General features: G+C 48.5%; 1 long non-coding RNA gene across 1 annotated transcript in view; it reads left to right on the top strand.

The window, feature by feature from the left end:
* Positions 1-24,025, top strand: part of LOC146788985 (uncharacterized) — a 46,549-nt gene extending 22,524 nt beyond the window's left edge. Inside the window, exon 3 of the long non-coding RNA XR_014969736.1 lies at positions 23,584-24,025. This is a non-coding gene — a long non-coding RNA (uncharacterized LOC146788985). The remainder of the gene's footprint in view (positions 1-23,583) is intronic.
* The last annotated feature ends 302 nt before the right edge of the window (positions 24,026-24,327 follow it).

Below are 24,327 nucleotides of genomic sequence, written 5' to 3'. Positions count from 1 at the left end.
ATAGCACTGGGAGACCTTTGACAACTAGGCAATGAATACATTTTCATGTACCCCGAACCCCCCTGCCCCTGCCCCCTTGGGAAACTTCATTGCCTCCCAGTGTTTGGGGGATAACCAAGACGCAGTAGAGTGAGTCAAAAAGTCTAGAAAATGAAAGAGAAGCCGGGATTCGGATTCACATGCTCCGATCCCGATCGCGTTGGTTAGTCTGTAAGCACTACTTTTATTAATGAGTTTTGCATTAGTAAAGCACCACGGTGTGCACGTGTGGCGACAATTCACCCAAGCAATTGTTGACACAATCCACACTTTGCGTCTTCTTCAATATATTTATTACGACATGCAGGACCTTTCCAAGGGATTTTGCATACTACATACATTCACTCCAAAAATAAAACGTGTAGGTAAAAAACGTTGCCATCTACAATGTCAATAGCTCTAACTCACAAATGCGAGACCTATTTGCATTGCAAATGCTCGTCATCTTAGTTGCAGATTCTGTCACTCTAGATCCCAAGCTTGGTACATTGGCCAGTACTGCCACATACGGACAGAGGCTTCTGGGAGATGGATCACTGGGAGGTGGTCTAGATGAGCCTGATCATTAGATGCAGTCAAGTGTCCACATTCTGGAGTCGAATTCGGAATACTGCTCCCCCGGGCTGAAAATACCAGGAATAGGCCCAGCAGGCCTCGACTCATTGCCATTTCTGTAAGCTTTCCCGGCAGTGATTTGAGAGGCCAGTGGAGCAGAAGTTGAATATACACTATGTGGCTTCCTTACAGATCTTACCACAAAGCCCTCTCCGTTAGTGCTCAAACATTTCTCATTCACAGTATGGTGGTCAAAAATAGGACGCAACTTTATTTCAAGAAGAACATTGAGCCCTTCACCTATAGTGTCCTAAACAGCTATGTCAGGGAAAGTTATACTGGATGTCATGGTAGCCTGACCAGAAGTCAATGGACTATTCGACTGAGGTGGCCAAGGCTTCTGGGCCTCGCTTTCTTCGTTTAACCACTGGGACGGCTCTCAGTCATTTCAATCTCCTTTGAGATGACCTCTACAGACTGCGCTAAAAAACTATCTGTACTGTAAAAATCTTTATTTTGGCATAATAGCCATGAAAGAAGAACGTATATAAAATAAACCCCAAAACTAGTTATAATATTAAAAACAGATAAAAATGTGGAAAAGAAACTGTACATCCAGTTTAACGATTTATGCAGTTTTCAGTAGTACTCGTCGCTTAAACCACATAGCAGCCAGGAATTTTGAAACAGCGAATACAGTAGATCTCGTCACATCTGATTTAAGTATTTGGAATGCATACATGCACTGAGCGAACCCCAGATTTTTACATAAAGGTACGAGCCAATACCTTCTAGGCTTACTATAAGCCGGGCAAAAAAATAAAACATGAAGTTAATTTTCATTATCACAATTGCAACCGGGACAATTCATTGGAAGAGAAGTAGACCACCTAGTCGTAAAGGCTCTAAGCGGTAGGGTTCCATATCTCCATTGCAAATACAGTTTCCTGGCTAAAATGGGGTAGATATCATCTAAAAAAAGTTCAAAATTATATACATGTTTAATCTTTAAAAAAGATTCTGTGAGAGTGCCCACCTCTTGATTATGGAGGAGAGAATCCAACTTACTATCATAAAACAATCTAGAGAGGTGTTTACGAGAGATCGCGTTACAACTATTCAAAGGGTCGTCCCATAAAGCAGGTAAGCCCAACCTACCACATTCACTCTTGACATACATAAGCCAGGGTATTTTCCATATCTTGGGCATACATAGTATTTCTGCCAATTCAAACCTGTAATTTAATAACTCAGGAGTTGCCCAGAGCCTACGCCAAAACCTTAAGGGTTTGACGCCAAGCTCATGGGCGATCAGTCTTATACCCAGATCTAACCTCAATGGGAGGAGTGGAGTGCTGGATGGTAGGGCCAATAGTTTTCTTATGAATTTATTTTCAGTCATGCTAATGTCAGACTTACAAACATGACCCCATATTTCACCCCCATACATCACCGCACCCCTGGCTTGTGTTTTATAAATCTCTAATGGTGGTCCTATTGGCTTTATGGTCGACTTGTTAGCAAGCTTTAGAATGCCCCCTGCCAACTGTGCCAATTTCAGTTGGGACTTGGTTTGCTGGGGGGCCACGTCATACTCTCATTGATTTTTACCCCTAAGTAATCAAATATCTGGACCCTCTCCAGTCTTGTAGTGCCTATTTTTGGACTGGGGCGAGTAGTCGCTGGTGGATTGAAAATCATAAATTTAGTTTTTAATGCATTGATCTCCAATCCCCGCTCAAGGCAAAAGGACTCAAATCCATTGGGGATTTTGAGAGCAGGAGGGTGTCGTCTGCAAACATAATTGCAGGCACTCGATTTCCCGCCAGCTTTGGGGCATCAGTGTTTCGAACCGTATTCAAATGAGTGATCACTCCGTTGACATAGAGGCAGCACAGGGTCGGTGCCAAAACACACCCCTGCCTTACCCCCCTGTCAACGGAGAATCGTGTTGTCAAGGCTCCATCCTTCCCGCACCTTACCCGGGCAAAATTTGCTTCATGGAGCCTCATCAAAATGTGCAAAAGATGATGCGGTATACCCAACTCATAGAGCACAGACCACTATTTCTGGCGTGGGACCAGATCGAAGGCGGCGCGTAGGTCCACAAACACCATGTAGAGGCTGCCGCCCTCCAACGTAACCGTCTTCCAGAATAAAAGAGATAGACAGAAGATCTGATCCATGGTGGACGTGTTTTTCCTAAATCCCGCCTGGAATGGGCTCATTACCGAATGCTCATCAATCCAATCCTGCAGATAAATTAAAATTAACCTCGCAAAGATCTTTTGCGGGACATCTATAAGGCTGATGGGCCTGTAGTTGGCTGGGAGCAGAGGAGAGCCCCTCTTAAATATAGGGACTATCTCTGCGCCCAGCCAAGTACAGGGCACCTCCATGCCTTCCAGGATGGCATTGTACAAGATGCACAAATATGGGGCCCATATCCTTGGTTCGTGTCTAAAGAGGTCACCCGGGAGTTTGTCCAATCCCGGAGCTTTACCAGGTATAACTTTACCAATTGCTTCATGGACCTCTTCTAGCGTAAATTCGAACACCACCTCGGATGAGGTGGATATAAACATGTTCCTATCAGTCCCCCCAGATTCAAAGCCCTCAACTGAGCTGTACAGGCTCCGGAAATGCTCCTCCCAAACCTCCGCTGCTATATTAGGTTCAATTGCCGACACCGGCTCCCCAGAGCCAGTGTTGACAATGGACCAAAATTCCCGGTGGTTTCTAGTTGCGAGGGCAACTGTCAAATTTGTCCATTTATCATGGTCCCACTCAGTCTTTGCACATTCAAGCAGTCATCTATATTCAGCTCTCCTTTCTTTTATTAAGAGTTTATTATTGTTCTGCTTGAGTGCCTGTATAAGCTTTGATTTAGACTTTCTACAGGAGGCATTGTACCAGGAGGACGGATAAGCCCTCTTGGTCCGTCTAGGTACCGGAGGGTTCAACACTTCAGCCAGGGTACTTACTAGGGCAACATGGAGTGCCTGGAGTTTAAGGTGGTAATCAGTAGGTCAAGGTTGAGCAATTAAGGTGCTTACCTCATCAAATACGGGAACTATCTCTAGATATAGATTGTATAGTTCTTCCGGGTGGGCTACCAAATTATCCCACCTGACTCTGCGCCTGTTGTTAGAAATGGTCAGCCTAGTGCCTAAGTCCACAGAGCTCGTGCGGGTTTCATTCTGAAAACCAGCCAAGCTTAACTCCAGAATCAGGGCGTTGTGGTCGCTCTCAATTCTGGGGATAACAGCAAAATCGATAACCCTGGGCCACAACCTTGTTTCAACCAGGATGTAGTCCAGGCAAGACTCGTGGCCCACTTTGTTAAATGTACACTTTGCTGGCATGTCCGAAGACGTGTGGCCATTGCAAGCCCTGATTGAGTGATTCAGGGTTAGAGAAGTAATTTGAATGGCTAAGGGAGACCATGACCCCGATACTGGAGCCTGGGGTAACGGAATTGCCTAATGGTCGTCCTCTGCCATTGAGACACCATCCCTTAGACCGGCCAGTGGCTCATAATGGCAGTTCAAGTCACCCCCCACCACAAGCTGTACATCACTAGGAATAGTGTGTAAAAAAGACAACAATTCCTCGATGGTTGGAGATTCCTTAGCTCCACTAACCGGCCGTGCATATACATTAACAAGAGCAAGTTTAGATAAGTTAGACCATTCAAGCACAACACATTGTATATCTTGAGAATGAGTGGTCATTGGTGTAGCCCTACAACCCAAATGTGAACCCACCCAAATGGTGAGGCCCCCTGACGGGCGCCCCTTCCCTCCCCAACTTGCCGGCACACTAACAGAAGCAAAGCCCCTATGTAGCTGGTTATCTCGGGCCCATGTCTCCTGGAAGAGGCATACGTCGCTCTTATCAATAAAGGACCCCCATTCCGGGCACATCACTTTTTTAGGCAGCCCCGCTACATTCCAAGACAGTATTCTGAGTAAAGAACATGAAGTATCCTGGGGGCAGCTAAGAATCCCTGCCCCTTCCCCAATGCTCCCTTGGGTCATAGCTTCTCCTGCCGGAACAGCGCTTGGGTCGGGTGTTTTATCGACTGGGAATAGATCACTAGAGTCCAGATTGACATATAATGGTGGAGTTTCCAAAGATGTAGAATTTGTGATCTCTCTACTAAGGCCCATATAGCTGCCTGCTCGATTGTATCCTAATGGTCTTTTATGTGAAGTCGATAGTTTGGACCCTCCATTATTGCACCCGAGCCCCACACTGACCCCCTGGTTGGGGTACAGTCAGTCCACCAAATCCAGGCATGAAAGTCGAAATGTGGGGAAATGTATGTGGTTGGGTCAACCCAACCCTGTTATTCTTAGCCTTACCTCTATATACCACTCCCGTCCAATCAGAATCCCACCCGTAGTTGTGACATACGGAGTTAGAAGGGTAAAAATAGGTCAAGGGAAATGGTTTTATGGTGGTGACGGTGTCACTATGGACCCAACCACATATGTAGGGTACTGTACGGGGGTCCCTAAAGTTTACCAAAACACAGTCACCTTTGATGGTCTTTGGACTATGACCCACCCAGGAGACCCTGCGGACCATGATTATCTCGCTACTAGCATAAGGTGAAAGCGGTCTGTTCCTATTTAGCCAGTCCGCAACTTTATTTTTAAGAGAATTAAAAGATTCCCCGTTTTAGTCTATTAACTCGGGTACCCCAGTAAGAACAACTACATCGGGACTGGATTCCGGAGGTAGATCCATTCTGATCTTATGAATTAGGGCCGAACCCTGAGCAGGATGGAATAGCTCTTGTGATTTGTCCTTAATAGTCGTAGTCGTAACTGCACCCTTGTGATTATGATTGGAAATACAAGTATCCCGACTACCTACCTCTATTGGGAGGGGCGGGGTGGTGGCGCTTGATGGTTTGGTGTTGGTAGCCCTCCCTGGGTATTGCTTGATGTAGCACCCTTATCTACAGGAATGATAGTTTTTGGGCAGTTTACTTTTACTGAGGTTGCCTTCTCAATATTCCCTAGCCTAAGCTCTATCTGGTGAAGTCTCGACTCGAGGGGGTGAATAATGGACCTAAGGAGATCCCCCATTTTTTGGATGAGTAAGTCCTCCCTAGCTGGTGCGGCTACGGGGGAGGTCCCTTCTCTTAGATTAGATGTAAGTATGGTGTCTGGTGCATTGTGCATTGATGTCAGGGGTGGTGGGAGCCTCCATATCCTTATCCAAGACAGAATGATCACTAGTATTGGAATGTTTAGGAAGCTTAGACAGCCGTCCACCACCCTTTTGTGGACCACGTTTTCTCTTAGGGACCACCCCCTCCCGGTTCCCCTGTGCCTGTCGTGTGATAGGCCTGGGTGGAATGTCCGAAACCATTATGTCCCCATTGACTATAACTGGGCTGGACTCAAGAACAGTTGGTAGAAGTTTTGCAACAGTCATTATTGGTGTGACCAAATTCGGCAAGGGTTCCGAGCATTGGGAGGTGCCCAAGGTATCAATGATGTCAGTAGCCAGCGTGTTACATGTACGGTCCGGTGAGCGTACATTTGCAATATGGCCCAGTGAGGATCTTTTGGCTGCGGCAATGTCCAAAGAAAGCCAACGCTCCATCAAAGTTATTTCGTGGCCTAGCAAAGAGTTGGCTCTAATTATAAAATTGTCCAAGGTCCCAGTCACGTGACCACCTGAAGTAGTGGCCTTGCTCCTTCTTTCTCGTGCTGCCATTGGGAAAAAAAAATAACAGACAAACAGGCAATTGAAACACCTGCTAAATGCCACTGGCGACTCGTGATACAGGGATGCGGGATGCGGGGACTGTACGCTAAAGGGGTACCTGGTCCCGGTACCCAGTCCAGTCTCCTCCAGTCTAGAACAGGACTAGAACGGAACCTTGGCAGCGCCTAAAATCAGTGTGTCTCAATAGGCTACAGCCGGAGAGCGGGAAGAGAAACCAGCTGGGGGCAATTATCAGGCTGCTGATCCTCGCAGTCCTGGTCTCAATCGGCACACAAAAAACAGAGGAAAACAAAACTCCAATCACCACCAGGGCAATCCGTAACCAGTTTGTCACCGCTAGCAGGAGGCCGAGGCTGAGGCAGGTCAAGAAAAAGAGCGCGATCTCGCACCCCCCTTCAAGACACACACCAAGCCGACCTCAAGGGTCAGCCGGGCAAATGGAACGCAAGCCAGCACGCAGTGGCAGCAGGTCCACAGCAACCTTCAGCAACAGGAAAGGGGAGGCACCACTCGCGCCAGAACACTGCAGGAAAAAGCAGCAGGGCCTAACGAGCCACAGTGATCACTGGAACTCACTCACCGGCGGTGGTACAGGCAGTCCAAAGAACGCAGACCCCGCATATCCCTAGGCATCGGACCACAGAAGATCTCCAGGTCAACCAATATCAGTCCACAGACAGTCTATGCTGCCACTGTCAATCCCCAGGAACACAGGTGGTCAACGAACGCTGGTAGGTGCATGCAGAGCGCAGCTGCGTCGAACCGATCTCACCATGAAAAGCAGATCCAAAGGACGCTTCATCCGGCGGGCCCCCTCGTGGAAATACAGTAATACAGCTGTGCTCCCCAGCAGGCCCCCGAGTCAACCGATGTCCACTACAACGTCTCCTTGTGGTCTCTCGGGGGCCTCTCGGGGCCTCTATCTCCCCCCAGTCGCAGATCTCGAAGTAGTTGCCGGGCCGTTCAGGAGGCTGGCCCCGCCTCCTTCAATCCTCAACTATCAATTGTTGTATAACCTTGGCCCTGAGGTAAGGCATGAGAAATTTCCATTTTCCTATCATATTATTAAAATAGAAGGCAGATTAAGAACAAATTCCACTGCACCTAGAGCCCCAAGTACTGGTAAATTAATCAAGATATTCCCATAAGAATTGGACCTCTATCAGGCTCAATGGAACAAATGGGGAGGGGGCATGTGTACTGCAACACACAAAGTACCTGGGAGAAAATCCCACAGACCGGAGAAGATAAAAAGCCAAAAACGGCCCCCAGGGGCCCATAACCGGCCCCCACCCGTGCGGCGCACCAGGGGTTGGCCGGGGCCCGTTACGGCCAGTCCGGCGCTGTGTGGAAGTGTATGCAGCTGCTGAGGTCCGCAGGGCCAGCGCTGTGTGAGGCTTTGTATGTGTGCGTGAGGAGTGTGCAGAGTGCTCGTTTGTGGAGCTCTTTGAGGTGTGGGGTTATGTCAGTGCGGGGCGGGAGGTTCAGTTTGAAAGATAATTGTGAGAGCATACATTACACTTTTACATACAAGTATATCAAGAATTCTGTAAAATTGTGGCCCAGGGGGGACACTTTGTTTGACCTTGGTCGAGTTGCTTTACTTCCTCCAACCTCAATGGTTTCTTAGTGGTGTTGAGGAATCCTTTATATTCAGATGAAACACTTTTCTGAGAATGTTATGACTGGGAGAGATACTAACAAAGAAGGGGGCTTGTGCAGGCTATATCAGAAAGAGTGTCCTAGTGCACGTGCTTTGTTTCCCCACTCCTAATAGACCGGCTGTGGTCTTCAAAAGAATGGCGGACTGAGGGGGTCCAATCAACACTTCCAGCCCTGACCTGCAGGGTCGCCCCCTTCTGCGAACAAGAGTTTGCTTTATGCTGAAAAGCTTCGCGCGTCAGCACAAGTACCGGAACATTTATATGGAGAAGCTGTTTTCGGACAAGTATTCGGGGCGCATTGTTAGCGCTTCATCCATTTATTGATGCTGAGCGAGCGCGCATGTTTCTGCACCAGCAGCAGGAACGGCCCCACATCCTCCTCTGTGGACGACCACTTCTAAGAAAGCCACAGTCAAGCTGGCAGAAGCCTCATTAATTTTGAATGCTTTAATATTAAAACCCAGCAGGGGCTGCAGGAGTTTGCTGCCGGTGTTTCAGATCAAGCGAGCGGGGCAGTGAGAACGGAGGTGGATACAAGTGAAGTTAAAAACCAGGCGCTATTCCTTGGCTGTATTTTGCTTCCCTGATACAATTTCTCGTCCCAGAAGCAACCAGCCACCAATGGGGAAGTATCTAGGTGCCATGAAAACGTACGTGAACGTGCACTTTATTAAGTTTTGCTAACATACCATCTGTTTGAAGCACTCGCTTTAAAAAAAAACAAAAGTAAAGTGGGAAATATCTTAGGGCCACGAAACAGTAGGTGATCGTGTGCTTTATCAAGTTTTGTTAAAATATCTGTAAAGCGCCGCTTTATTTTATTTTTGAAGACAGCAGGCGCATCCCAACCCCGATGGTTCGAGGACTCTGGGTGGGTTTTGGGTGCAGAGTTACCTTTCCACCTCTTGGAATTCCCTTTCCCTTTGATCTGGATCATTCCTGCAGTCTTCCACCTTTTCCGGAAAACCCACCTTTTGACCAAATGCTGAACTTTTGTGTCTCCCTTATCAAAATCGCTTTGACTGCTTCACCTCAGTGCCTTGAAAGCCCAGCGTATGCTTTAGAACAGCTAATTAACATAAAGTAACATATGGGGCGTGGGCCGCAAAGGCGGAGGAGTGTCGCCGCACTGCTCTCAGAGCAGAAAAATAAAATATAATAACGCTGTTATCATCTTATCTTATCTTATCTTAATGTTTTGGTGAAGCGCTACAGCTGCCCCGGCAATGAGGCGTCCCGGCGCTGAAACCCAGATCCGATCCTGAGCTAGAGGGTCCGAGGACAGAGGATAGTTACAGGCAAGGGAATAGAAGAGTTTTCACTGCCTTCCGGAAAGCAGATAGGTTGTCTATCGCGCGAATATGATGTGGTAGTTCATTCCACATCTTGGCTCCCAGGAACCTAAAGGAGCGTCCGCCCATGCGGCAGAGTTTTATGCGTGGGACGCAGAGAAGGTTTTGGTTGGAAGATCTTAGGTTCCGTGACGGCGCATAGGGAGTGAGAAGGGGTTGAAGCAGAGGGGGAGTGTTAAGTTTGAGAATTTTGAAGGTCATGATGAGAGTCTTAAACTTGATTCTGGAGTCAACCGGAAGCCAATGCAGTTTTCTGATGGTTGCTCTGACTGAGCATCTGCGGGGAAGGCCGACCAGAGTTCTAGCGGCCGAGTTCTGCACGCGTTGGAGTCGTGCTAACTCACATTTGTTGGCGCCAAGAAGGAGAACATTGGCATAGTCTAGACGCGAGAGGATGGTGGCTTGGATGATGAGTTGGCGGGTCTTTGCGTCAAAGAAGTCTAGTATGTGGCTAAGGCTTCTCAGTAAGCCAATGCAGGTGCCGGCAACTTTCTTGGTGTGAGCTCGAAAGTTGAGTGAGTCGTCCATCCAGACACCCAAGTTTTTCACTAGGGTTTTGGGGGGAGGGATGGTACCAAGGGAGGATGGCCACCAGTGCTCATTCCAAAGGCTGGTGTTTTTGCCAAGGAGAAGCACCTCTGTTTTTCCGCCGTTGAGTTGTAAACAGTATGTGGTCATCCATTGGGCGACCGCAGAGAGTCCGTTTTTGAAATTAGAGGAAAGGTTGGAAGGTCCGTCTGAGAGGGCGATGGCCAGTTGTGTATCGTCAGCGTACGATACCAATGTCAAGCCCCATTCTTTGGCTACTGCCGCTAGAGGCTGAACATAAAGATTTAAAAGAGAGGGGCTTAGCGCAGAGCCCTGCGGGACTCCCTGTTCAATAGGGTGGGGTTTAGATAGAAAGGGGGGGGCAGAGACTCGGAAGGACCTGTTTTCGAGGAAGGATCTGAACCACTCCAAGGCATGGCCCGTTACTCCAAAGGTCTCCAGACGTTTAAGAAGGATGACATGGGATACCGTGTCAAAGGCCGCGCTGAGATCCAGAAGGATCAGCGCAGCACCTTGACCGGCATCCAAGATCGTCCGGAGGTGCTCTGTGGTGGCTAAAAGAGCAGACTCAGTGCTATGGCCTGGTCTGAACCCATTTTGTGATGGGTCCAGAATGTTGTTTTTGACCATATGTTGGGATAGAGCGCTGTTAACATGCGCTTCAGCGAGTTTGGAGAGCCATGGAAGCAGGGAGATTGGACGAAAGTTCTCCGGTTTAGATGGATCTAGGGTGGGTTTCTTGATGATAGGCGAAACCCACGCTTGCTTCCAGGCAGATGGTACACACGCTGAAGTAAAGGAGAGGTTCAGGATGGCGGTTAACGCTGGTAGGAAGAAGTTGATTGAATCTAGGAATTGAGCCGGGCGCATAGGGTCTGCGGGGGAGCCAGACTTGACTTTATTGCAAAGTTTAATAAGAGTGTCTTTGGAGATTTCTGGGATGTAGGTCAAGGTCGAGTAGCTAAGAGAAGCGGAGGGATAGCTGATGGTATTAGGGTCATGCTGGGGGAAGGAGGTGTAGATTTTCTGCACTTTGTCAACGAAGAACTTAGCAAGTTCTTCGCACTGTTGCTCAGAGGAGATCATAGGGGGGGGTGTTTTGCTGCTCTGTAGTTCTTGTACGAGTTTGAAAATTTCTTTCGCGGGGGTGGGACTAGTTTCAATTTTGTCGGCGTAGAAGGCGGTCCGTGCAGCACGGATGGCTTTATGATACGTTTTTTGTAGCAGAAGGTATTTAGTTTTGTCTTCTTTATTGTATTCCCTACGCCAAAGGCGTTCTGCCTTTTTACACTCTTTTCGTAGATTTTTGAGTGTGTCGTTGTACCAGGGGTTCGATGGCGAGTTACGACCTTTTGTCCATTTAGCAGGGATAAGACTGTCTAGTCCGCCCGTAATCCACTCGTGAAACGAGCTGTAGTTAGTGTTGATGTCAGTGTTAGGGTCAGGGTGAAAATCCCCTAATGTCTTGTGTAGGTCATCATGAGACAGTTTATGCCACGGTCTTTTTAAACGGCTGATCGGTGCCGTGTTGTGCCTGCTTTTGTTGACCGGAATGGCTAATTTAATAAGGGAATGATCTGTCCATCCCATAGGAAGGGGTGGCTCTGAGGTGAGTTCTTCTAAGTTGGAGAAGACTGGGTCTAGGATGTGGCCGGCTGAGTGAGTTGAAGTGGAGATGAAGGGGTTGAGTTGCAGTGCAGAGAGATCTGCAAGGAGTGTTTTGATCGTGGAGTCATTAAGTAGATCAAAGTGGAGATTAAGGTCTCCCAGAATGGTGAAATTGGGGTTTTTGGTGATTAAAGAGGTTGTTGAGTCAAGGAGGGCCTCAGTGAATTTTGAAGAGGGGCCAGGTGGGCGGTAGATGTAGAGACCCGACACGGTGAAGTTGGGAGTTATGGTAATTTTGAAGTTGGCGCATTCAGAGTCTACCAGATTTTCCCTGACAAAAGAACAAGAGAGCGTTTTTTTGTGGATTATAGCGAGACCGCCTCCTCTGCCCTCTCTGTTAATGGCCGACATCCGGTAGTCGTCTGGTAGAGTAAGATTGGGAATGGTGGAGGTGCCATCGCGAAGCCATGTTTCGCAGAGGAAGAGGATATCTGGATTTTCATCCAGTATTAGAGTGTTAACCTCTAGGTGGTGTTTAACTAGTGATCTGACATTGAGGTGGAGTATCGTGATGGAGGTGGTTATGTCCGGACCTAAAAACTGTCGGACGGCGTGGGGTTTGGTGGTGGAGAAACTGCAGGTTTGGCATTGTAGGCAGGTAAGACCAGGCTTACCTGTAATGTTTACGCAGGATCTTCCGGGGTTCCAGCTATGAAGCGTCTTACTGTCATAGGCAAGGAATGGTGATGATATTTGGCCAGGGGGTCTGGCGAGAGGCGATGACTTGGCGATGACGGGCGCAGACGGGCTTGCCTTAGGCGCGCCTTCGGCGCGCAAACGGCGCTCCCGCTGCGCTCGTCCGCTGTGCTTCCTATACAGGCACATATCAAGGAAGGGAGGGGGTGTGGCCTGAAGGGGGCGGAGTCAGCGCGCACGCCTGGGAGATTGGCAGCAGCTGAGAAGCGCGAGGTGGGCGCGTCAGCTCAAGGGCAGCTGTGCGCTGATGCAATGAGGCGCTTAGGTGAGTGTTGTAATCTTTAAAAAACACAGAAAACAGTGACACCACACAAAGCAAGGAAATAGTGGGATTTTTCAATTTTAAAATTTTTCGAGTACCTCCAGCTCCCGGCTTCCGCCTCAGGACTGGGTCAAAGGTTTGTTCGTTGCCGCTGGGAGTCAGCGGTTTAAGTATAGCCAGCAGGGGGCGTGGCCTGAAGGGGGCGGAGTCATCATTTAATTTTTCGTAGGCTCGTGGCCCAGTTAGGGCGGGGAGGGGCTGGTGGCACAGGGGTGGTTTGCACACTTCAAGTGTGCATGACTGTCTGTTTGGCCGTAATCTTGGGCCGGCCAAACAGACATGCTCACTTTGCATGCTCCCCACCAGGCTGCATTACACAGCCTGGTGAGGAACATGCCCAGGCTCCCATTCCCTGTCGGAGCGCCGAGCCGTGGCGCTCAGACCTATCACAAAGCTGATTGGCTATGGGGAGCCGGGTGCTTCCTGGTTCCGGTCATCAGAGACAACGAGGGATGACGGAGGGAAGATGCGGCGAGGAGGTAAGTGATTTTTTTTTGCTGGTATTTTGTACCCCCGCCCCCCCCCCCCCATCCACCCCGCCCTCCACTCTCGTTCCCTACGAGCCGCTACTGATCTTTAGTTTTGAAAGAACACTTGAGAATGAGACCCTCTAATTGATATGTCCATGGTGAACTGACAGTGAATCTACTCCAACTGTTAGTGTGCGCATCTCTCACTGTAAAATCAAATACAACATCCCAGGCAGACTTCCAAGATTGGGGCTGAAAGATCCCGGACCCTACGGACTCTGTCCAATGGGGATAAGCTCTTAGGCCAGTAAAACCCTCAGGCACATGCAGCAAGCATTCACGGCTACTCAATGGGGCAGGTTGGAGAGGATGTGGCATAACAGCCAGAGTTACCGACTTTGGAACTGGGAAACTGGGTTCAAGTCTCGGTGCCAGCTCAACATCTTGTGATTATGGGCAAATAAATTAGAGACTTATTACGAGTTCAGTAGTCCATGGATCGCTATACCCTGGTCTGACCGCCACGAGCTTGGCGGTCCAAACGCCATATTAGGAGATGCGCGGATTGGCTTTGCAAAGAACGCAGCTGAACCGCTGACATCGCCAGCAAACTGCCGGGGTCGTGGTCGGGGAAAAACAGCTGTCATAGGGTGGTACAGAGAAGTTGCACCACGGTCTGTATTACGAGTCAGCTTTCCGACGAGACGGACCACCAGCTTCAAGTTGTGCATACTCACCCAATTCCTGTTATTTCTGTCAGAGTTTGACGTGAATCCCTTTATACAGATCCTCCCTTCACAGCAGCATCTTCATACCGCGAATTACGACCGTGTTTGCGGCGAAATACAATATGAAGTTTGTGCACAGGCCCTTCTGTGTTTTTATATGTGCACAATTATTTACGTTTACCACCATCCGGATGTCCTTGTGTGATGGTGCTCTTGTGTGCTCCGATGACAGAAGGAACTGATATGCACACGGAGGACACTGCCCCGCTCCTGCACTGAGCACCAGTTCAAATAGGCAGAAAACCCTCAGGGAAAACAGGGAGTTATCATTTTAACATATATGCAGTATATTCTTTTAGTACATTTTGTTTTAAGAACCGCAGCACATAAGTGCATGTCTAGTTAGCCTCTTAATGCATTTGAAGGTACCCTCCTTAACATCTTAGGCAGCTGCTTCTCAGCACCTGCAGCTCTGCAGCCCCTGCCCTAATGCAATAATAGAGGATTTAAACTGCAATGTTCTGTCATACTTTATCACTTAATATGAGGTTAAAAATATCCTTCTGTGTCATAGCTTCAATAATGTCCTCAGTCCCAGGGGATCGGTAATTTCAATTCATTTCACAGTATTTGTTTTCATTTTTCACCCCAGGTAGTCTGTATTAGACTCACTGACAGCCCCGCTTTGATGGCTCCTGCCCAATACTCCGCGCTATGCACTTTTTGATCTTTGTTGAATTAAACAAGTCATTCTTTCAGCTTAGATGTTGGAGCTGGATTGGCGCTGATTGTTTCAGCAGAGCAAGAGCTCGGAGATGCCCTTCATTGTCTGTCAGTCGTCTGTGGAGAAAACTACATTTATTTTTCCAGTGAACTCATCCTATTCTGTCCCTCTAACAGCTGATGTGGGAACAGAATATTTTTGTCAGAATATCGACCGATTGAAGTTAAGAACAGACATCATTTTTTTACAATATATTTATAGCACAATATTTAAGAAAGATGATATTTCTTGATACCATATTCTGATGCATCACTGTTATATCTATCTGGAAGCGAAACCATTAACAAATATATAGCCATCTCCTCTCGGCATCCACGCTCTTAATCATTCTGTCCTTCCTTCTGGCTTGGTAGTCAGTGCTTATGGTGGAAAGTGGTTATACCTTTCAATAGTATTGCTTACATTAAGGTTCACGCACATGCATCGTAGCCACATAGACGTACTGTAAGCCACATTATAGAAGCATACGTTTTTTGAAAATACCCATGGTAAGGAAATCATTGAGACACAACTCACTGGTACTCACAGCCCCCTCTGCCAGAGATCTCTCTACACGTCCTCTTAGAGGAATGCAGACTGCTTTCTTGCATAAGGCAATAGCAACACTTTATGTTGTACGTTAGGAGACATTCTGTTTTCCTAAACTTGAAGCGTTAATCATAATAGAGGTACACTCATGGATGAGGGGTCACCAGTAGAATCAGTGGCTATCTGGTACTGCTCTTACTGGCCCTAGTCTCAGGTTCCATGTCATGAGGCCCATGGGACAGAAGCTTCATATACTCACTTCTGGTTCCCCCACTTCATTTAGAGTACAAAGGAAGGCAGTGTTCCTGGCCCTATTGCGGTGGTCCTAATGCTCTCAAAAGGAGCTTCGGAGGGGCTCCAAATAAGGGATGGTTCCTTCCACACTATTGCCACCACCAGCCATCCCGACTGGGCAGCCATGAAACCCATCACAGACCTTTTTAACTTGTTTTTTAGCTCTAAGGTCTGGGGATAGTGCATGGCTAGGGTCTCCCTATTAAGGGGTTTGCTCACCTAAGATGGCCACTCCTTGGAGAGTCAGGAGGGTGTGTGACAGCCTTGTCAGCAACATTGGCCAATGCCTTGCAGGACAGTGGGACAGTAATGCATATCTTGCCCTCTTTAAGGAACCCATTTTCTCAATCCAGCCAGTAATAAAAAAATCCTACCAAGTCACAACCCTTAAAAGCATCTCTAAGTTGCAACCCCAGAATGTATTCAACATGGTACACAACACTGAACCACCAGTAAATGACCAAGAACAGATCCTAGATGTCCTACAAACAAAGATTTCCATTGACTGAAACTAAAGAAATGACAACCAAAACCTAAGAAGGGCAACAATGGTTTCAATCGGGGGCGTGGCCTGGGAACATGGCTGACAGGATTTGAGCCCTTGAGCTCCCGGCTGGACCTATTGAGTAATCCTGCCTAATCCTGCCAGAAGAAGGCAACCAGCAGTGTTAACTAACGCCCACGGGCAGCAGATGTCAATCGGCCGATGATAATGTTCAAAAGTCAGGTGCATTTGTAGAGGATTGGCAGATCACTGACCCCGGCTGAGGCGGGGGACCCGGCCATCGCTGCTGAACGCTGCCGCAGCACATAGCCCTGAAGAGATCCCGCATGGCTCTGTGTCTGCCCGGCAGCTCAGAGCACTGTGAGGAGTGAGTCAAGCGTGGTCGAAGTTGAACAGGTCGGTGGCTGAAGGTGCGCTCCCGGACTCTGCTGAACAGCCTGAAAAATCATTGCTGTGCGAGGTGGGGAGAGGGCCGTCTGGTGTGTGCACCGCGGTGGACATCGGGCGGTTGGCTGCCCGGTGTGCTGCTGCGGCGGTGGGAGCCGATCGTGCTTACTGACCATCCCGCCTGGAAATGGGACGGGCCCCTGGACTTGCCGCAACTCAACCGGGGTTGTCAGCTACCAGCTACGAGCGTCTCATGGCCGGGATTGAATTGTCCCGCTGGGAGTGTTCTCGGTGCACATGGAGCAGTGAAAAACGGTGAGTTGCGAAGTGTTGGAGCCTTGAACAACGAGTCATTCCTGATGGGTGTGGTGCCAGTCGGATGCACCCTCGCTGGCCCATAGAGTGGAGTGTCGGCCCAAACACACTTCAGAAATGCAATAGAAGGTGAAAATGGGGAGCTGCGCGATCCCTGGATGGCCCATGAGACTGGGCTGGGTTGCCCCACCGAGCTTTGCTGGCGAGATAGCACCTGCCATGCCCCTGACGAAGCACTGGAGTCCCCCAGTATAGAGTGCCCATCGACGACATTGGGTGGAGTCTGAAGGTCACTGCCATCAACCCCCGACATATCTGGGAGCTAGGGGGATCCCAGGACCTACTGAGTAGGCCCGGCCTCCCTTAGGAATTGCCCGTACCACCCTGCAATGACTGGAGTCAGCCCCCCACTGGGACCACCACTGGAAACTGAGGCCCTCACCTGGGCCTGTCGTACGTTGGACCTAGCGGATGAGTCAGGGAACCTTGGCGGTACACACAGAGCCATACGGGCATTCTACCTAGAGGGCTCCAGGAGCCCCACATATAGAGAACGTGGAGTGAACGACCTGATGGTGGCACAGTAGCAAGTGTGGGGCAACACACTACAGCCTACTCGAGCTCAGGCACGCAAGTTACCATAGGTTAGTGTGTACTCCTACCCATCTTGCAAAATTGCCCCTGGGACAGATATTTGGAGCGACAATAGCCCTGGCCCATCACATTATGGGTAAGGACAAAGCGGTCCACTCTGCAGCAGCTAAATCCATAGCCTAGTACAACACACCGTGCCACCCTCCAGCGAATAACTAGGCTAACAAGCTCTGAAGGTGAGAGGGAGGCCGATGACAGTGGTGAGCCTTCTTGTGCAGACCTGCTGGCGACCATACAGTGCTCCAAAATGGCATTGGAACACCAAATTGAAACTGTGTCGATAGACGGCAATCTGCTGCATGCTGAATTACAAAAAGTAGCGGATAAAGTAACAACTGCAGAGGGAGACATCATGGAGCTGAAGGGTGTGGTGGCTACTCTCAAACAAAAGATGGCCCAGATGGCCGTGACCACTAAGGGCCTGGAGCATCGAGCAGAGGACACGGAAGGCCGAGCCTGACGCAGCAATATTCGCATCTTACGATTCCCGGAACGGGTGGAGGAGAGGTCCGCAGAACAGTTCCTGGAGAAATGGATCCGCACCTAATTGCGTCCACAGGGCCTTTAGATTTCTTCATTGTGGAAAGAGCAAACATGGCACTTGTGCCACCACGGCTGCCAAGATCCCAGCCGAAGGCCATAACAGCCGAGATTCTTAATTATTGCGATAGAGACTGTATACTATGGGCAGCTCGTGAGCGCCAGGCCCCTAGCATTGGTGACAGTAAGATCACCATTTACCCTGACTACACCAAGCAGGTGCAGGACCTGCATAAGTCATTCCTTGGAGTTAAGCAGAAGTTGCGGGCATTACATCTCCAATACATGCTACAGTATCCTGCTAAGCTGAAAGTTCTGGCACAGGGTAGAGCACACTTTTTTGAGACCCCTGTGCAACTGTGGGAATGGCTTGAGATCAGCAGAGATGCACTGCCATACCACGAAGCATGCAGCCACTACCGTGGCTAGGGCTCCCGTGCCTGGAGGGAGAATCGTTGACGCAGTCTATCCGCAGAAGATCTGAACACAGTCCCGCCGGGGGGAGCGGAGGATTACGGTCAGTGGAGATGGCCCTATGCAACTTGGGTCCATGGAAATGCAGGGGCCTGAGCAGGATGCAACACCATCTCTAGCAGTCACTGGGGACGTATCAAGGACTCCGAGCCCGATAGTCGATTTTGTCCCAGACACTTTGGTTGCTCCTGCACCTGAAAACGATGATATGTGAGAATGTCACAATAGTGAACTTCTTGTTATTCTTATCATGTAGTGCCTGTGTGTGGCCGGGTCATTGAATATGTGAATGATAATATTATTGGCAATAGAGGACTGTCTGATGGTATTGAGGGTGCTGGTATGAGATGTGCTTACCGTTCGTGGTGTATGATTCTACTATGTTTGATGCTGTGCTGTTTCATGAGTGGATTAGAATGGTCTATGTGATGGATCGGGACCCGTCGGAGACCCGTCTGGTGCTGGGCGGTTGATCGGTCCTTGTTGGACTGATGAGGAGACTGTGCATGTCCTGGCACAAGCATGGGGTGGGAGTTGATGGTTGCACTATATTTGTCTGTCGTTTGGGAGGAGTTGGTTATGTTTTATGTGGTTGAGACCTGTAGTTTGCAGGAATCACAGGACCCAAGGGGAAGGCACGGGAATGAGCAATATCTAATACATGCACCGTACCGTGATAGGGGCTGACCTTAAGTTCCTAACCTGGAATGTCATGGGGTTAGGAACGTACACTAAGAGATACAGTGTACTCGCCTTTTTAAAGAGACATCACATTTCTATAGCATGCCTGCAGGAAATGCACCTTGATGATGTGGGAGCCACCAGATTAGCTAAGAAATGGTGGGGAAAGATATTTCTCTCCTCCTTCTCGACCAATGTGGGTAATATGGGTGGCACCTGGAGTACCCTTCGCCTTAACATATCTGGAGACTGACGAGGTGGCCACTCTGTACTTCTCAGGGGGACCCTGGATGGGCGTGAATTGACTATATTAAATCCCTACGCCCCAAATACTGATGACCCAACGTTTAATCAGAACATTCAGAATTTGATAACACAAGAGATATATGTGCCCCTCCTGTGGTTGGGAGACTTTAACTGTATATCAGATGCCAAATTGAATAGCCTCCCACTCAGACCAGCACTGAACCCTTGATGATGAACAAACACCATGGGGAAATGCGAGACATGGGCATACATGATGTATGACGACTGAGCCATCCAATGCAAATGATATACACCTGCTATTCACCCACACACAACACTCACAGTAGGCTGGACAGGATTCTGGTGGCAGGGCTACCCAGAGTTGAGAACATCGTAGTGACACTCAGCACATTTTTTGTCCAACCAGTCCCAGGTCAGCTATGTTGTGAATTGGGGTCGGCCTGAGCAAGACTCCACACCTGGAGGATGTCTGCTGATATTCTGGATGATCTGGTTGGAAGGGAGGAGTTGTCCGAGTATATGACCTACAACTGGGAAGCAACAACTGGTAGGGCTACAGAATGGGAGGCTCTGATGGTAGTGTTAAGGAGTACATACATGGGATTGACGTGCAAGTTCGCAGGCAGCTCCAGCAGAAACTCTGTGGGGAAGAGAAAGCTCTGGCCACGTTACTGGCAGAGGGACCGTTGCACTCGGACATTGATGACTGGGAGCAGTCAGCGTGAAGACGCATCAGTGAAATCTGGGACAGACTAGATAAATATACACTTTGGCAATATAGACAACACCTGCATAGATAGGGGGATAATGCTGGTCGCCTACTAGCATGGATACTGCAAAAGGAACAGGCCCCGCCCCAGACTACACATCTGATAACGCCTGAAGGTATCAGACTTACCCCTAGGACCGTTACAGTAGAGGAGTTTAAACGGTAACTCCAACATGAGTACACAGTGGATCCCACTATTAAGGCGGATCGCTATGTACCGTTTCTGGAGGGCCTGTGACTATTGCCGATGGAGCCACTGTAAGTGGAGGCACTAGATGCCCAGTTAACCTTAGAAGAATTACCCGAGGCACAGAAGACCTTCCTGACAGCATAGGCGCCAGGGGGAGATGGATTCACTTCTGAGTTTTACCAAGTGTTCTCGGCAATAGTGGTGCCAGGCCTCCTGTAGGTGTTAATGGAGGCATGCAAAAAATGCATTTTACCGCCATACATGAGGGAGGTGGAAATATGCATGTTTGTGAAATCAGGTGGCAATGAATTGAATCCAGAAGCATACCGACCGCTTACCATGTTTAATGCGGATATAAAAGTACTATGTAAATTGTTGGCTAATCGCCTGGTGCCCCATATGACCCACATGGTGCATGAGGATCAGTGTGGATTCATTCCCAGCCGAAAAACTGGCAGGAATCTGTGGTGCCTGGTCCATAAACTGAAAGAAGTGCGATGCAGGGATGAGGAGTTGGCCCTGTTATTGATTGATCTAGAAAAGGCTTTCAATACTGTCGATTGGAGCTACTTATTGGAGGTACTGCGGGCTGTGGGTGTAGGGGCCACAGTTTCGGCTCTGGGTCTAACTACTCTATATGAGCCCCAGTGCCAAGGTACGTGTGGGCTGAAGTCCTTCAGGGGCGTGGACTTGAGGCAGGGAATGCGACAGCTGTGCCTACTGTCACCACTGTTATTCGCCTTGGCGATAGAACGGCTGACTGTCTGGACGAGCTAGGAGCCCTCAAATTGGGGCATCCGCATGAGTGGTGTTACACATGTGATCTCATTATACACCGACGATGCTCATTTTCATATAGCCTCATCTTGCATGGCACTGCCTAAATTGTTAAGGCTCCTTGATGACTTTGGGGAACTATCGCAGGGGCCGCACTAAGTCCATAATTTTCCGCCTGGCGAGCTTGGTCGCTAAGCCATTACACCACCTCCCTTGTCTTGGTCTGCGGTGGGAACTGGCACACTTCCGCTATTTGGTCATAGAAGTGAAGAACACAAATGCTCAACTGCTACACCTTAACATCGAAAGATTCATTACCACACTGTGGAGGTCGGTGGCCTTCTGCAATACGCTCCCGCTCTCATTGATGAATATATTGGCGGTGTCCAACAAGGTTGTATTGCCCCGCTGCCTGTACATACTGCAAAACTCACTATGACCTATTCCCAAGGCAGTTTTCAAACAACTGAACTCTGCAATTACCTCCTTACTTTGGGCTGATCGCCGAAGCAGAGTGGCTTTGCACACTCTGTTTTGGCGGTACGAAGAGGGAGGGCTGGAGGTACCAAGACTGGACTTATGCTATTACGCAGCACACTTTCAAGATGTGGCTCCGTGGCTTGACAACGGGGGACAATTGGGAGCAAACGTTTATTGACGGCACTAATGCCCGCGGACCGATTGCCTGTGGCCTTGATGGAGGGAGCTGGGGTTTACTGGGGATAGACCCTACATAGTGCGATACACTGCACATATCTGGCAGCTGTACATGGAGCAGGTCTTGAAACACTCCCCATTCCAACGGGAACTCCCCGTATGGATACAGGCACCGATACAGCTGAGGATGGCTCATAGGTCTTTTCAGGCGTGAAGGGACGGTAGTTGTGAGGTGATGGGTGATTGATACCCTAGTGAAACTTTTATCACATACGAACCAGCTTGTGGGGATTTTGCATTGGGACAGGGGCACTACTTACACTACGCTGGATTGACTGAAATATTAAAAATAACGTGGCCCGAATACCCTGCTATCCCGCAGACCACCCACACACTGGACATATTAATAACCTGTGACTCAGGACAACATTTGATAACCCTGTTGTATAGAACAATGAGGCAGGACATGATTGGTCCCCGCCTAAAGCACGAGCCGCATGGGATGTAGACCTAGGCACTCCATTAGAGGACACTACATGGACCGCAGTCAGTGGTCTCACATGGATGGTATCCTGCAATGTCTGCCTCAAGTTGGTGCATTACAATTTTTTGCATCAGACATACACAACACCTGAGAGACTCTGCCGCATCACCTCAACACGGTCCGATGATTGCCCACAGTGTAGTGTGGGGGGCACCCATTTCTTACACTTGCCGTGGAGGTGCCCTATGGTATTCTCATTCTGGACTCGGATGGTGCCATATGTACGGAGGGGTACAGTCTTTCACATAGATAGACTACCATTACACTGTTTGCTGGGCCATGTTAAAAAACGAAAGGGGCGCAAGATGGCATATAAGCGAATGCAGCTGCTTTTGGTATTAGCTAGACGCAGAGTAGCAATACCATGGATGGGTCAACATGCCCCTATGGTAGAACTCTGGCATATACGGGAATCAACACTGGCTGAGGAGATGCACATGAAACTAAGCAGAAGTGAAGAGAAACTAGAGGAAGATCTCAGGGAGTGGTGGGAATAATGCTATGCATTTCTGAACCCAGCATAGACGTGAATGCTGTGCACGAATCCGAGACCGATGTGAGTGTATCTGAGGAGGAGAGTGAGCGGAGAGTGAATAGACCGCTAACTGGGCGAGGACGCATGCAATAGTAATAAGTGAGTATGAACTTCTTGGCATTATCGTTTGCTGTATGTTCTCATTTCCTATGCCGAACCTATAAATTACTCTGTCATAATTGTATTGCTGCCATATGTTTGATGAAATCAAAAAATGAAGGTTATGCAAAAAAACAATGGTTTCAATCCGGAACAAAGCAGCTTTGAAGAGATTGGTCCAACTTCCAGTAAAAGTCCAGTGGACCCAAAGAAAAAAAACAATCACCAACCACATGAGAGGAGATCACAGAGCAGCATGGAGGACCAACAAGTCCTACTATGCATTGGGAAAGAAAGAAATCACACAGCGGAATTACTCAAGATCTACAAGGAGATCAGTGCACACGCATCGATCTAGAATAGGGCCTGTTCCAAGCATGGCAGTGAGCGGCTCACTTATCGTTTTTTAGGTCTCGCCTGACCCAGCGCATGCGCTGGTCTGGCGAGACTTATTGAGAGGGCTCCAAAAAGTGCTAACAGGCCAGCCTAGAGCTACAGTGCATGTGCGCGATTACTTTCACTTTCGCGGCGCACGGCCTCTTTGATGTTTGATCGCGATCACTTTAACTTGCACGGCCGCTTTGCATAGCCAATAGGTCTCGCTTTTGGGATGTTATAAGTATTTAGTTAACACTTATAAAGTCCCAAAGGCGAGACCTATTGGCTATGCCAATGCTTGTGATAACATGCTAATAATTATCCAGAACTTAACTCAAACCAAAGAAGCATTTCTTTACTTCTCCACAAGTCCTGTTAAAACACCTTGTACTGTTTTTTCTCTTCTCCTTGAAGGCCATGGGACAATGCCAAGTTTTTCAAAAAGTTGACATAAAAAAGTAACCAGGGGAACTCATGTCCTGCATCTTTCACCAAGGACACGCAGAAGCCACTTTCCTGGAGATTAGAGAGGACCTCTTACGCCACTGGAAGAAGACACCCCAGCAGTACTTTACCATGCGATCTATGAGATCCCTATGATGGGTGGTCCATAAATACCCCACCCTTCATGTGGTAATACCACTAACAACTGTGCTAAATGAAGATATAAAAGGATGCATTGTGCAGCTTGACTTTTTCTTTCTTTCCTTATTTATTTCTAGTATTTGAACATTGTGCTAGTCTCTTCCTTGGTACTGAAAGTTACTAGTATAATAGTACATATGTGTTTCAAATGTTATATGATTGTCTTCGCACATTTATTAATTGGGCAACATATTAAAGTACATTAAACTGCTGTCATGCGGTATGAATAATTTGATATTTTACTGTCTTTAAAGTATCCAGTAACAGAGTCGCTTCCACCTGTATGACAGTGGAAAAAGGCCAACAAATGTGCACTCGTTTTTGTACTGCTACACATACTGAGCCAAGTGCACAATGGTGCTCGCCTGACTTTAGCATTCGCTGTTACCATCAGGTTTTAACTGGCAGTAACAGCAATCGAAAAGCACGTGAAAGAGGAAACAAAAGAAGCCAGAATGAGTACAAAAATGTTTCCAAACATAAACTCTTTTTATCTAGGTCACAGATCCAGAC

The sequence above is a fragment of the Triturus cristatus genome, chromosome 10 (genome assembly GCF_964204655.1).
Source record: "Triturus cristatus chromosome 10, aTriCri1.1, whole genome shotgun sequence".
In the NCBI taxonomy this organism is placed as follows: domain Eukaryota; kingdom Metazoa; phylum Chordata; class Amphibia; order Caudata; family Salamandridae; genus Triturus; species Triturus cristatus.
This window is presented reverse-complemented; position numbering and strand designations above follow the sequence as displayed.